The sequence below is a fragment of the Salvia hispanica genome, chromosome 3, assembly GCF_023119035.1.
Source record: "Salvia hispanica cultivar TCC Black 2014 chromosome 3, UniMelb_Shisp_WGS_1.0, whole genome shotgun sequence".
Taxonomy (NCBI): Eukaryota; Viridiplantae; Streptophyta; class Magnoliopsida; order Lamiales; family Lamiaceae; genus Salvia; species Salvia hispanica.
Window position 1 is genome coordinate 41,381,419 of NC_062967.1, and position 16,044 is coordinate 41,397,462.

The 16,044-nt window shown below is 34.5% G+C and overlaps 2 long non-coding RNA genes across 2 annotated transcripts; both read right to left on the reverse strand.

Annotated features, from left to right (window-relative positions):
• Nucleotides 1–941: 941 nt before the first annotated feature.
• Nucleotides 942–1,455, reverse strand: LOC125211743. Its single transcript, XR_007174562.1, has 2 exons — nt 1,366–1,455; nt 942–1,241 (listed from the first exon to the last, which is right to left on the reverse strand). It is a non-coding gene; the product is annotated as an uncharacterized LOC125211743 (long non-coding RNA).
• Nucleotides 1,456–4,766: 3,311 nt separating this feature from the next.
• LOC125211948 lies at nt 4,767–5,718 on the reverse strand. Its single transcript, XR_007174581.1, has 4 exons — nt 5,580–5,718; nt 5,390–5,516; nt 5,189–5,319; nt 4,767–5,109 (listed from the first exon to the last, which is right to left on the reverse strand). It is a non-coding gene; the product is annotated as an uncharacterized LOC125211948 (long non-coding RNA).
• Between the last annotated feature and the right edge of the window lie 10,326 nt (nt 5,719–16,044).

Genomic DNA, 16,044 nt, shown 5'->3' on the forward strand with positions numbered 1-16,044 from the left:
TAGAGAAATTCCCATATTTCAAAATAATGAAATGAGTTTAGGATTTACATACATTAGTTTCTATGAATAGTTATGTAGAGTTGAAATATGACGTTTTTAGAATTCCATTTGTCAAATAACCGTACCAAATCATTATGTCACTTGGTGTGTCTAGAGTCTACGCTATGGGGATTTATTCTCATATTAGCACGACGCAAATAGCGTGAATCACACCATATATCCCGAGAATCATATTGTTTCCACTATGGATTTTGCATTAATTCTAAACGCAATACATACAAATTATTGTATCACTCCTATTACATTAATAGAATAGTAGTGTTACAGGTCCACTACATTTTAGTGCATAATTGATCAAATCTCAACCAAATCAGAAATGGAAGATTGAGATTGAGTGTTAAAATTTGTAGATTTGAAAACATGGAGTTCACTATAATGACGTTATATAGCTAGTCAAGATAGATTATATCGTGCAATTCTAGAATCATAACATAATTATGTGAGCAAGAGCTCGTGAGCATCGTTTTTGTTTCATACTTTCATATGCTCTATCTTAATAATATTATGTGTTTGTTTATATTTATCATGTTAATTTTACTTTACATATATAATATTGTTTACCAACAATCTTTTTCTTTGCAAACCAATAATATATAAAGAAAATTAAATACTAAACATAATGACTACATTTACTAAATTCAACACTATAAAATGAGTACGATTGTTAATTTGTAGAGATTGATTTACTTAAATTACCTACCGAATTACGGAACATTTTTGTTCATTTCAAAAGTTCCCAAGTTTGGTTCATTAATAACATGTGTGTCAAAACTCAATAGATAATATGTTTTGCTAAATTCATTTAACCGATCACGTTCATCTTTAACTTAAAATCATAAAAGAATTAGTTTCGCTAATTGACATCGATTTTGATAATAATATTAGGGCACAACTTAACAAGATCAATTTTATTAGAATGAAATGTAATAAAAAGTGGCTTTGGTAACAATATCCCTTTATAACATTTTAAGGATATTATATACGCACGTTTTTATTCATTCAACAATTGTATCGACACCCACAAACTTGTCTTATCGTATTACAACGTCCTGTGCCACTTAATCCACGTTGTCTTCGACAATCCATTTGACATTTATATTCATTACACAATTCTCCATTTGAAGGGAGTTCTTCGTCACATCTACCTCCCACCTTCATATTTTGGCTTTCTGCGCAAATAACTGCAAAATATATATGTCAAGAAAAAATTAATTTCAAAATATATTTCTAAAATATTCTCCAAAATGATTTGAAATTTAGAGAAAAAAGTAAATATGTTGTGAGATTGAGATTGAAAAGTATTACATGAACAGATGATAAGCATAAGGAGAAGAGCTGCGGGAATTGAACGCTTCATTTCTGATTTCATTTGTTGTGATATGAAGTGAAATGATATGAATGTGGGAAACTAAAACCATTTTGTTCTATATATATAGGGTAGAAATGATCCGAAAATGAGGGACTTTTTGTTATATATTAATGAAGGTGATTTCCGTTTCAAAAAGTAAATACATTAATAAAGTTGAAGTTTCATTATTATAGGAGTACCCCCTTCTTCTCATTTTAGCAATCCCGTTGACTTTTCTGCATTCATTTTATAAAAATGATAGTAATAAATAGTTAAAGTGAAGTAAGAAAGTCTTCTCTATATTATTCTCTCTTATTTTACCATGTCTCCACTTTAACTATTTATTACTATCATTTTTATAAAACGGGTGCAGAAAAGTCAATGGAACTGCTAAAATGGGACGAAGGGAGTACTCCTATAATAATGAAACTTCAACTTCGTTAATGTATTTACTTTTTGAAACAGAAATCACCTTCATTAATATATAACAAAAAGTCCTTCTCTACATTATTCTCTCTTACTTTATCATTTCTCCACTTTAATTATTTATTTTCATTTTTATAAAATGAGTGCAAAAATATCAACGGGGCTGCTAAAGTGTGAAGAAGGGAATATATGATAAGAAATTATTTCTTAAACATTATATTGTGATGTCATCTTTTCCATAAAGATAAAAATAATCCTAAAACAAGTAATTAATCATATGGTATTCCAATATGTTTCTAGATGTGAGAAAGTTCGTTTGAATTAAACCAAAATTCTCTTTAAATCGCTTTGTAGAATAAAATATACGTATATCTTTCACGAGTCATTTCAAATTCCACAAATTCCTATTAAAAAATGACAATTTTGGAGAGTTTGCGTGGATCAAAATGGCAATTGAATGCTCCTATACACGTTTGGGTCTCACTTAGCTGGTTTTTCAAGATTTAGGATTACATTCGCCGATCTTTAAAAATATGGGATCGAGGTATACAAAATTATAAATTAAAGTACAAAATACAAAGCAAAGCAAATAATACCCAAGGATAAATTGTATGTAATCTCCAGTCTTTTCTTGCCTCGCTCCGAACTCCAAGTGATGAGAAGATGGGGGAACTAGGGATTGGAGTGGAGACGGACGAGCCTTGGAGGCTCCCTAGGAGTGGTGTATAGATGGTGAATAATGTGAATTAAGTTATGGAGTATATATAGGCTTAAAAAAGGTTTAGACTTGGCTTCAGAAGGTAACAATTTCTTTCCTTATTTGAATTTCCGCCTAAATTTCCGTCAGATTTGATTGTACTATGCGATGTTCGTAGAATTTTTATAACTTTCTCCATAAAACACCAATTGTAAGTTCGAAGACGAAGAGAATGGTACGCATTAGGCACTGATTTTACATCAACATGATCGCCGACAAAATTGGCTCGAACTGAGGCTATTGCATTATATTCAACGGACCATTGACTTCATCTGAACTCTATGTGGCTAGCTCGGCGACCACTGACTTAGGTTCGACGACTGCTGATTGGGACTTCCTTGGCTATGTTCGTTTCTGAAGCGAGCCACTAGGACGCTGGTGATCGACTGCTAGCTTGGTCAATGACCGCTGAATTGGTGTCAGCGGACCGCTGATCCTTTCCGGTGGGTCCGTCTCTGAAATCGTCCCTTTTGCACATTTTTCTATGCCTTTTTTTATCATTTCCCAGCAAACACGTCAAATTACCAAAATGTATAAGATATAGTACGATTTCAGAACATAATTTGCATGATTAACATTTAAAACGAGCCAAATATTGGTCTTAAAAATATGCAAAATCTGTGTTTACCATCCTCCCACAAGTATGTGGGGATTGGAGAGAGATTGGTCGCAATAGAAGTTGGGATCGACCCCTCCGAGGTGTCGAAGGTCCACTTAGTCGTAGGAGGCCAATGGACAAGAGGAAGAAGGTTAGGGTTTTTCGAGAGAGAAATCGGGGTTAGGGTTTCCTAAGGACTGCATCCATTTAAGAGAGATGAGGCGGTGGTCTATTAGGTGGTGGTCAACGACCGTTGAATTGGTGTCAGCATACCACTGATCCTTTTCCAGTGGGTCCGTCTTCGAAATTAGCCCTTTTTCACATTTTTCTATGCCTTTTTCTATCATTTCTCAACAAATACGTCAAAGTACTAAAATGTATAAAATATACTCCCTCCGTCCCCAAAGAATATACACTTTGGGTTCGGCACCGATTTTAATATAAAATTGGTAAAGTAAGAGAGAGGTAAAAAGAAAAAGTAATTAAATTATTGTTAGTGGAGAATAAGTCCCACCTCATTAGAGAGAAAAGACTTTCCAAAATTAGAAAATGTTTATTCTTATAGGACGGACTAAAAAGGAAAGAGGGCATATTTTTATGGGACGGAGTGAGTAGTACAATTTAAGAACATAATTTGCATGATTGACATTTAAAACAAGCTAAATATGGGTCTTAAAAATATGAAAAATCTGTGATTATCATTCTTCCACAAGTATATGGGGATTGGAGAGAGATGGGTTGCAATAGGAGTTGGGATCAACCCCTCCGAGGTGTCGAAGGTCCACTCAGTCGTAGGAGGCCAATGGACAGGAGGAAGAAGATTAGGGTTTCTCGAGAGAGAAATAGGGGTATGGGTTTCCTAAGGACTGCATCCATTTAAGAGAGATTAGGCGGTGGTCAACGACTGCGGAATTGGTGTCAGCGGACCACTGATCCTTTCCAGTGGGTTCATCTCCGAACTGACCCCTCTGAGGTGTCAAAGGTTCACTCAGTCGTAGGAGGCTAATGGACAGGAGGAAGAGGATTAAGGTTTTGAGAGAGATATATATATAGGGGTTAGGATTTCCTAAGGACTGCATCCATTTAAGAGAGACGAGGCGGTGGGCTATTAGGTTAGGGTTTCCAAGAAAGAGAGATAAAGAGAGAGTAAGAGTGAATTCATACAAATGAAAGGTGTGATGAGGTAAAATTGTAATGACATTTCTATAACTAATGAGAATAGAGGGGATATTTAGTGTGTCTAAATATTGTAAGGAGAACCGGGACTCCTATTTTGCGGATGAACGAAAATGAAAAATTTGGGACTTGTATTCTCGGATGGAGAGAGTATGTCATAAATTATAAATTTTGTATATCGATTCATCGATCATCCTAATCAATAAAAATAGATAATAAATATAAGTGAAAACTATATTCATTTTGTCATAATGCCATATACTGGTAATTAATTTAATTTCCCATCCGAATTGTCGTATTATATAGACCAAAGGAAAAAAAAAACAATTTTACAACAACGCTATATAAAAAAACATTACTCTAAATAAGTAGTGATTTCAAGAAATTATAATGCACGAAAATAAGAAAAATTATCGAAGAAACAACAATAGTTATGAAGAAGCTTGAATCCCATCCCACAATATGCAGTAATAAAACATATAGTAGTTAGAAATCTTATGAATCAAACGATGACCAAAACATGGAGTATTAGTGTTGTGTGAGTTGGCCTAGTGGGTGTGGTGTTGAATTGGTTGTTGAGTTGAGAAAGAGGCAGGCCACTGCACAGTCATCAACCTCTGAAGTTGGATACATATTCATCCATGCTCTAATTGCTGCACCCACTACTGCTTGAGCTGCATCCGAGCGTGTAGGGCTAGTGGCCACGAGAGTTACCACGTCCTCGTTCGAGAGCACGTCCCAAACCTAAGATTTATATATGCCTCAACAAAATGTAGTAGACAATTAATGGAATAAGAGTAGGTAGAGATGTTCATAACGTTACCCCGGCTGTTGCTAAGACTACAAACTCGTCTTCATCAGCGATGGGTCTATGGGAGATGAAAGGCGTGGGTATGAGGTAGGGAGTGTCCTTGCGATTTTGTGGCTCGGGCTATCTGCATTTTTGGATCCTTGCTGCTGGGGAAGAGATATCAATCTAGTAGTATATATATAGAAAGAAGCATTTGATCACTAAATTCAGTACCTGCAGGAAGGCGGTGAGGCTTGTAACCCATCATAGTCAAGCGCACTGGAATCAATGCATTATTCTCGTCTCTCGTCCCTAGTACAGCTCCCGAGTTCCCAATTTGTGCAATGACAAGATCTTCACCCTATTATAAGATAGAATATTACATACATTGCTGATGATGATTGAATTAATTTGAAGTATTAACCTGTTTAAGTAGGGTGAGTGCTGTAGTAGTTCCCCTACAGTAGCAATGAAAATTAGTCTGCGTTGTCAATGTTTTCGTTTCAACCTTAAGACCAGAAGGCACAGGGCCATGGCCGTTATAGACCGCACAGAAGGTCGACTCTGTTCTAAAATCTAAGGTCTGCAATGCAATTCAGCCAAAAACTAAAAGGTACGTAGGAAGAAGTGCATATGCTTGTGACGAGACAAGTGTTAACCTCATAAGTAATCCCGGGATAATGGGGCACAGTTTCGCAGGAAAAGCAGGATCCCATCTCAATACACTTAAAATTAGTCTGTCACAGACCATACAATATTAAACACCAACACTAGATCCATAACCTCAATGCATACAGCTTATTTCAAAATATGCATAACCTACTCACCCACAATCTTCAGTTAAATCCAACACCATTATATAGTACTTACATTCTTATCGATACTTGGATTTGTTCAACTGCTTAATTACAAGACTCGGATTACCAATTTGACTACTTCTAAACTGTAAATCAAATAGTACATCCCTAGTCTCAAGGAATTATGATTAAAAAAAAAGAGTAGAAAAGTGTTCATAGTTAGACAAACAAAAGTTTTCACGTATTATTTTTTTTGGTTCAAATATTTAATCATAAATATGATTAATTTATTTTTTACGTGTGTGTGTGAGAGAGAGACTGAATTTTCAGAGAAATTGACAAATGCAAGTTACATATATTTATAATTAGCGACACAAAACAAGATTAATTAATTTTTGTGTTCTAATTTAAAACACAAAATATGAGTGAGAGTGAATATTCAAAAAAGGAATAGTAAAGCGGGGGAATTCAACGGCTTTTTGGAGCGAAAAAGAAATTCAGATTAAGAAGGGGTTATGCAAACCGCTGCCAAATCTCTGGCTAACTATCCCTCTCTTGATTAATCCTTTTCCCTCTCTTGATTAATGCACTACTACTGATTTTTTTATTTTATTTTTTTATCATTATTGATCTTACTGATTCTTGTTCGGTTGTTCCGTTCTGTTTTGGACTGTGATTGTTTTTTGGGATTAGGGATAGTGCAGTACTTAATCAGCTGTGATTCCGGGATTAGGGAGAGCAGTGCATTGCTTAATCAGCTGTGAGTGAGACTAGGGAGAATAATGAGCTGGAGTAGCTGAATTTTTTTGTATAACTATTGATCTAACTGGTTCTTGTTCATTTCTTATTTCTATTTTTTTTTTTGGATTGTGATGGTTTTGGGTGGAAACTCAATTAGATCAAGATTTTTCTTGGCCGGAATATAGGTTTGTGAGTTTTTGCATTTTGTGTATTGGTGTGGGATTGGGAGGACAATGCACTACTGATTTTTTTTTCTGTATCATTTTTTTTATCTTACTGATCCTTGTTTTTGGGAGGAAACTTTATTAGATTATGTATTTTTTTGTGTATGGTTTTTTCGGAATGTGATTGTTTTTGGGAGGAAACTTTATTAGATTATGTATTTTCCTTGGATGGATAAATATTGGTGATGCTTCATGGAATCAACCGTAGCTTACAAATGTTAACATAGGATCAACCATGTTAACAAAAATTCCAATAATTTCAACACAGGTTCAACGGAAAAACAAACACAATCTGGATAACAAATTGTATTCGCAATCGACTCAACATACAAACATCTACATCATAAGAATCTGAAAATCACAAATCTGGAAATGAAAAATCTTTAAAAATATAGAAATCACGAACCACGAATGTGTCAATCTTCAACGTATGGAAATTATGAATCACGAATGTGTCAATCTTCGACATATGGAAAACACGAATCTGGAAATGAAAAATCAAATATCTTTTGAGGCATTAAGATTAACCTATAATTTCATTACCTTGAAATTACCTTTATCAGCGTTAGAACCCTCCATATATTAAAAAACCATTGTGACACAGAATATGCCGGAATTGATTTTTTGAAATATGAGATTCATCCGGATAATATTACATAGGTGATGGTACAGTCATAAAATAAATTCTTGAATACACCGACAAAGAAATCAATTTAAATCTTCAGAATAAAGTTTCTACGTCAATTACAGTGGTGTTAAGATCCTTCCGAAGATGTGAATATTTACGGTTTTAGAAGGTGGGAGAGAAATCAGGAACACAAGAACCGTTCAGAAACTTAACTTACAAAAATACCCTCTGTTGACATGCTCTTGTTGAGATAGAAATTATACGCAATATTAACTAGAGATCTTTTATAATTAATGGCTATGATTAAAGTTTTGAGTTTATATTAGATATATGGTTTGCATTTCATCACATCCCTATCTGGATATTATATAGAATTATCTAGAATTGAAGGCGGAAATATCTAGATATTTTGGTAAAATTAACTAGAGATATCTCTAGAATATAGATATTTAAAATAAAAAAAGAATTAAGTAGAAGAATATCTATATGTTTTGGTAGAAATATCTAGATATTTTTAGTAGATTTGTAGTAAAATACCTAGATTTTTATGGAGAAAAATCTAGATATAAAATACTCTCTCCGTCGCCGATTTATTGTCACTCTTTGACCGGACACGAGTTTTTAAGAAATGTAAAAAAAAATTGGTTGAAAAAGTTGGTGAATGTGGGACCCAATTTTTTATATTGGTAAAATGTGAGTGAAGTGAGTTAGTGGAATGTAGATGCCTACTTACCATTTATGATAAAAATGAAGTGTGACAATTATTGAGGAACGGACCGAAATGGAAAAGAGTGACAATTAATCGGGGACGGAGTGAGTATTAAAGAATCTAGTAGAGAATTCTAAAATCGAAAATGAATGCCTATAAATATGGCATAGTTGTACCATTTTCCATAAGTTGAACAAGTTGAGAACTTGAGAAAGTTTGTGAAATAAAGTGTTCCATTTGTTTACCCACATTACCAACCTCTCCTAAAACATTTTCCATATATTCCACCCATTTTCCTTTCAAATATTTCCTCCAAACTAAATTACTCCTCCAACATATATCTTATATTTTCCAACAGAGTTATGGTGATAGTAGTATGTGGAGGACTGGTTCATATTGCTAACGTTGGCAATTCTCGTGTTGTCTTGGGGCGGCTGACTAGGCCTAGACAGACACGTCCAAGCCACCCTGTTATCAACTAACCATGATATTAGTCTTCCATTTGGGAATGAAGAGCTTCAAAAATAGCACGAGAAGAACGTGCATACAAATGAGTATTATCTGGTAAAGAGCTTCATAAAAGATAAGAAATTGATTTTAAGTAGTTACTATCTTCTATTAGATACACCAAGAGTATGGCTGTCTTTTTTTGTTTAATTCGGAAAATCAAGATCGTAAATTTGTTCGTAATCTTGAAATGATGGTAAGTTCCATATCATTAATCTCTTTTTTCTTTCCCAACGAAAGTAATCTATCCGTCCCACTGAAGATGACCCATTTTCCTTTTTGGTTTGTCCCGACCAAGATGACCCATTACTGAAAATGAAAACATCTTTTATCTCTACTTTATTCTATCTCTTACTTTACTTTCTTTACTTAACACACAAAATAAAGTTGTATAATATCCCGTGCCACCCAAGGAAGGGGTCATCTTTATTGGATGGAGAGGGCAATGGGTGTGGTGTTGAATTGGTGGATGAATTGAATCAATGAAATCATAATTATTGTCTTTTATCTTTTAAAAAAAAGGAATTGGTGGATGAATTGAGGAAGAGACAGACCGTTGCACAGTCATCATCAACCTCTAAAGCTGGATGCTTATACCTCCATCCTCTAACTGCTGCACCCACTACTGCTCAAGTTGCATCCAAATGTCTAGGGCAAGTGCCCACGATAGTTACCACATCCTCGCTCGAGAGAACCACCCAAACCTAGAAAATGATTTATGCCAAGCTTAACAAAATGAGATGTATGGAAAATGAGATATTAGTTAGTTACCACTCCTGTGATGCGTTTGAGGGAGATAAAGGGCGCAAATAGGTAAGGAGGCATGACCACCTCAAGCTCAACTCTACATTTTCCGGCTAGGAAATTATAAAAAGAGATAGATTAACATAAATAGTAGAAGTGGTTGATGAAGATTGTGTGTATATATAACCATCAGATCTATTAAATGGAAGGATGGGATTGATTTTGTAGGATTAGAGTACAGATTGCTTGTTTATAAAGAAAATATTGTTTCTAACTGTAATTTGTTATTCTGCCTAAATTGACATCAATGACAGTCGTAAGCAAATGCTGACACATTGGCAAGCAAAATAACTAATATAATCAAGCAAATTGGGATATAAATTCAATGTTGAGTATTAAACCTTATCAAGCACAAGTCGACATGTATTGATAATCTGTTACTAATATACTCCCTCTGTCCCATTAGAAATGAAACATTTTCCTTTTTGGTTTGTCCCATTAAAAATGAAACGTTTCTAAAAATGAAACGTTTCTAAAAATGAAACGTTTCTAAAAATGAAAACAATACTCTCTCTACTTTTTCTTCTCTCATACTTTACTCTCTATTCATTAACTCACAAAACAACACTACATAAAATCCTGGGCCGAAAAGCAAATATTGCATATTTAATGGGACGGAGGGAGTACTTGTTACTAAAAAGCAATAAATTATAAATTGACATGTAATATGTGATTTATCATAATTTTTAGAATAGTAATGACGAATAAGGAATAAATTACATTGATAAACAATTCAGACTAAGAAGCAAGCAATAAAACACATGTAACTAAGCCTAGATACAAAATCCGTATTATGTTACGAAATAGGGATTTATATATATGACAAGTTGATAACCCTTCTTAAAATGACAACGTAACACCAATGTAGCATGCAATATTATAAACGCTACAATGAAATATGTCAATATTATAAACGCTACACTGCAATTTACTCCCTCCGTCCCATGTTAATTAATTGAATTTATCAATTACTCGGTGGCTAAAAGTAGTATTTTATGTTTTTATACTTATATCTATCTTATAGTAATTTTTACATATTATTTTTGAATTCATAAAATATATACTAAGTGTATGCATATGGGATAGATTTAATACTAATTACATAAGGGAATTGTACTGGGTCAGTCCCGGGCTTGGGTCGGGCTTCAGGTGGTCCTGGGTTTAGAAAACAGCCCAATTGGAGCCCGATTAAACCACTAAGCCCAGCCCAGGCCCGTTCTATTTCACTAATGGGCCGGGCCTGGGTCGGTCCACAACTGGGCTGGGCTGGGTCGGCCCGGCCCACTTGACATCTCTAGGTGTGCATCGGGTTTCGGTTCGGTCTTTTGCCCAAACCGAACTGAACCCGAAAACCGAATTTAGGCTAAAATTGAAACCGAACTGAACCGGAAAATCGAAAACCGAACTTAAAAAACCGAACCAAACCTAAAAAATCAAAATTTTAAAAAAAAACCAAAAAACCGAAAAAATAGTACTAGTATATATTAATATATAAAATTGATTTTATTTTATACTCCCTCTGTCCACGAAAATTTGTCCCAGTTTTCCATTTCCGTCCGTCCCCCAAAATTTGTTCCATTTCACTCTTACCATTTTTGGTAGTGGACCCCATATTCCACTAACTCATTCCTACTCACATTTTATTATAAAACTAATACTTTAAAAGTAGGACCCACAATCCACTAACCTTTTCAACTCACTTTCCATTACATTTCTTAAAACCCGTGCCCGGTCAAATCGGGACGAATTTTCGTGGACGGAGGGAGTATATACTAATAGAATATAAATATATCTAATATAAAATTAATAGAATATATATAATATGTATTATATAAAAATATATTAAAAGAATATACTCCATCCGTCGCACATTTGTAGTAACATTTAGATATGACACGGATTCTAAGGAATTGGTGGAGTGTGTAATTAATGAAGTGAGAGGTGGAGTGTGTAATAAATGAAGTGAGTTGGTGGAGTGAGATGATGGAGTGTGTAATAAATGAAGTGAGATGATGGAGTGTGTAATAAATTAAGTGAGTTGGTGGAGTGAGATGATGGAGTGTGTAATAAATGAAGTGAGATGATGGAGTGTGTAATAAATTAAGTGAGTTGGTGGGTCCTTTTTTGACTTTTTGATTTGTTAATTTTAGTGAATAATGAGGTAAAATTTTATGTGCAAATATGGTAAATTTTAAATGTTACTCCAAATGTGGGACGTACTTTTATGGCAAAATGTTACTCCCTCCGTCCCACAAAAGATATTACACTTGTGGAATGACACGAGATTTTAGGAGGTTTTATTTTGTGTGTTAAATGGAGAGAGAAAATATAATTTTTATATTCATGTGAGAGAGAACTTTTTCCAAAAAGGGAAATGTGACATCTTTTGTGGGAACAAACTAAAAAGGTGACATTCTCATGGGACGGAGGGAGTACTACAAATCAATGGGACGGAGGGAGTATATTATATATAATATACTCCCTCCGTCCCGGAGTATTAGACTCACTTCTTTTGGGCACATGATTTAAGGAATTGATATTTAAATAGTTAAAGTGGAGAGAGTAAAGTATTAGAGAGGGGGAAAAAGTAGGGGAGAGAAGAGAGAAAAAAGTAGGTGGAGAATAAAATAAGATAGATGTTTTTTGCTAATAGAATAAAAATATATATTTAACATATAATTCGATTTTTTGGTTTTTTGGTTTTTTTTTTCACCCAAATCGAACCGAACCGAAAAACCAAAATTTTTGTATTTTAAAACCGAATCGAACCGAAAAACCGAAAAAACCGAATTAAATTTCAAAATTTCGGTTTGGTTCGATTCGGATATTCGGTTTTCGGTTTTTTTTGCTCACCCCTATTATGAAAAAATGTATATAATGCAAAACTAAAAAATCTATATTGCATTACGTCTATATTGCAGTGTAGCATTTACAATATTTCATTGTAGCGTTTATATATTGCATGATACATTGGTGTTATGTTGTCACTTTTACAGTGGTGTCACCCTAACGCATCCATATATGTAGAGTCTGTATTTGATTATATAGAGTTGTGATCAATGTCGAACTAATCTTAAAGACTGAACTAGAGACCAAATTATGACCATTAGATCTAGTTTTTTTATGAGATGCGATGATGTGTCGGTGTTCATTACAAACCCATTTTACTTCATTTTGGTATGTTTATTACTTCATTTCGGTAAGTAATACCTTGAAACCACGACACTTTTTATTTACTTCCCGTAGATTTTGAAATGATTCAACACATGCTTCATTCGAATTCATTGAAATGGGTTATTACTCTATTCACTTTAAAAAATACAATTCATTCCAGTAGGTTTATTACTTCATTCGAAAACGTTATTACTTCATTGGACAAAGTTTTTACTTCATTCCAGTAGGACTTCAAATTTTTCTACAAATACTTCATTCAAATAGTTTATTATTTCATTTCATGTGCTTATTGCATCATTCAATTAGGATATCCTATTGGAATGAAGTTTTAACCTACTGAAATGAAGTAATATAATATACTGAAATGAAGTTAAATCCTCCTAATATGTTAGTATGACTTATTTGTCATGGGCTGAAGTAAAATAGGCTTGTGGTGAGGCGGAAATAATTTATACATTTACGCATCTCATCCATAAAAAACTAGATCTGAAAATTCTAATTTGGTCTAGTTTTGTAGTTCTACAATAAAGAGTGGATTTGCATATAATGGACTCCATCCTTATATATACTTATATATTAAAGAGCATTTGATCACTAAGTTCGAGACACAAAAATAAGTATTACATTAGGTGACTGCAGGAAGGTGGTGAGGCTTCAAATTCACAGTCAAGCGCACTGGAAATAATGCATTATTCTCGCCTCTCGTCTCTAGTGTTGGAAGAGTTGATATTAAGCTGTTGCATGAAGAACATGCTGACGTGGATTTGTGCAATGCTGGAAAAGGGAATGCACGAGATTGCTTCAAGAATGAGAGCACGGGATCTACTATCGAGGTCCACGGAATCCAATCCCGTGCAAAACTATCCGCAAAAACTTTCCAGAAGAATCTAGGAATTTTTTTACAAAGCTTTCTATTTTTTCTAATGTTAAGTTATTTCTATCCCCCCAAGGAGAATAAATAACCATTATATAGATGAAGAGTTTTGGGTTTCAGATTGTTTGGGGTTAGGGCTATTTAATTATACCCCAAATATAATTACTTAATCCATATTAATCTAATTTACCCATTTCCTTTCAATCTCCCACTTGGGCTAGATTAGATATAATACCACCCCTTTGCCTTTTCGATCAAAAAACCTTATAGTGTGACCCTTTTTTTCCCTTTTTATCATCTAATCGGCCACAAAAATCCCAGCGCGTTAGTCGATATATGAAAAACGTTTTACGGAATTGGAAACAAGCCTTTACATAAAGTTTTATAATATCCTTCATTCCAAAACCCCTTTAAACCCAAAATTTGCTATTTTTCATCCAAATGCTCAATCACTTTATCTCATCTTTATTAAATGACCCATTTGATCATATTCAATTACTTTAATCGAATATATCTTTCTGGCCAAAAGACATATGGTCAAGTAATATAGAGAATTTGAGTGTTACTCGAAATTTTAATCGGGAATGAATCTCTTCTTGGCTCAATACCATGTTCATTTATCTTATGATATACCCAACTCACGTGTCTCAAACCTCCTTTGGGAAGGAAAAGTTGGGCAAAATCAAACACACCACTAAAAAACAAAATGTGAATGACCTCGATCCAAGGACTATTACCTCTTCATGCACTAATAAAAAGAGACACTTAAAAAAACTTTTAAAAGAGGATACCAATATCTCCAAAAATACCATGTGTCCATCACGAGTATCAAATATCTCATAAATGAGAACAACTACATTCTCAAGTGGGTGCAAAACCCCTCAACCCATAACATATCATCAATATCCCATTCTTGATGATCATTGGGTTGGGGATTTGTTATACTATATCATTAATGTCTCACCCCATTAAGACCCCAATTTAAGGGGAAAAATATTTAGAATAAAGACAAACATTTAAACAATTTTAATAAGTGCACAAAACCCGAGAAAAAAAAATTTTCCCTTGAATGTGATCAAGTAATATTGTCTGGCCAAACGTTTCTAAGACATTAAAAAACCCCAACTCCCCCTTTGATTAAAAGCCTTCCCCAAAACATCTTAACCCCCTAAGCTCTCAAAGTGCTTGTTGTTTTTTTGTATACATAACGGTTTAGTGAAAGGAAAAATTTAAATTACCCATAATTTAAAAGTGTTTTCCAATTTTATGTCGTCTCTTTCAATTATTTCTACGATCGGATTTTCTTGGGAACATGTTTGTTCTGTTCGTACCCTTCGGGTTTTTTTCCCCTTGAAAACCACCGAGTGTTGTAAATTAAAAGGTATTGTTTCCCCTTCGGGCGACACCCGATTCCTTGATGAATTTCTAAAAAAGTTTTGACTTCTTTGGCGGTTTGGGATCGTATACTCCTTGGGTGGGGGAATTTGGATTGTACCTTTTTTTGGGCTTTCCAACCCCAATGCTCCACCGGGGATAAAAACATTCAGGGAGACTTATGGGGGGGTTCTGGTCTTTGGAAACAACATCGGTATCCCCTTTTGGGGATAACTGCAATTTTGTCCACCATAGACTAAGAAATATTCTTTAGTCCTTGGGTACTTAAGAATAGTCTTAGGGTTTCCCCAATTTCCCTAAAGGGTTTTCTTTGAAATTTGCTTGTCTACAAAGCGCATGGAGTCGGTTTTAGTAGATATCATGGCATACAAAAAATAGATCCTATAGCCGAAGCATATGGGACCCCTTTTTATTTTGCCCTTTTTGCTTTGTCATTAAAAAGGACAATCTTTTTTTTTTTTTTAAAAAACCAATGCCATGCCCCGGGGAAAAAAACCCTTTTCCCTTTAGAATTCTCCTTGAAAAAGCGCCCGCAACTTGTCTATGTAAGTGGTTGTGAAACCCCAAAACATCTTTTTGGTTATCTCGATAGATCTTAATTCCAAGGATATGGAAGCATCCCCCGGATCCTTCATCATAAAGGATCGGAAACCCCTTCTTTCCCCGGATTGCATCAGGGAAACCGATCGCCCCATAATCAAGATGTCATCAACATATATGATAAGGTATAGCGTTTCCATTTTGCGTTTTATAAACACATGGATCCTCTTTGCTTGACAAAACCAAACGATTTGATTGTTGTAAAACAAATATTCCAACCCCTAGAAGCTTGCTTAAGTCCATAAATGGACTCTTTAGCTTCTTTTGCATTGTCCTTTTTTTCGATTCCAAAACCTTGGGTTTTTGTCCTTTTAGACATCGCCCTTTTAATTTCCATTGAGAAATCGGTTTTTTTAAACCCTTTTTCCAAATATCAAAATTGTAGTATCCACCCCTTGCAAGTAATATCCAAAAGGACTTGATCTTAGCAAGGGGA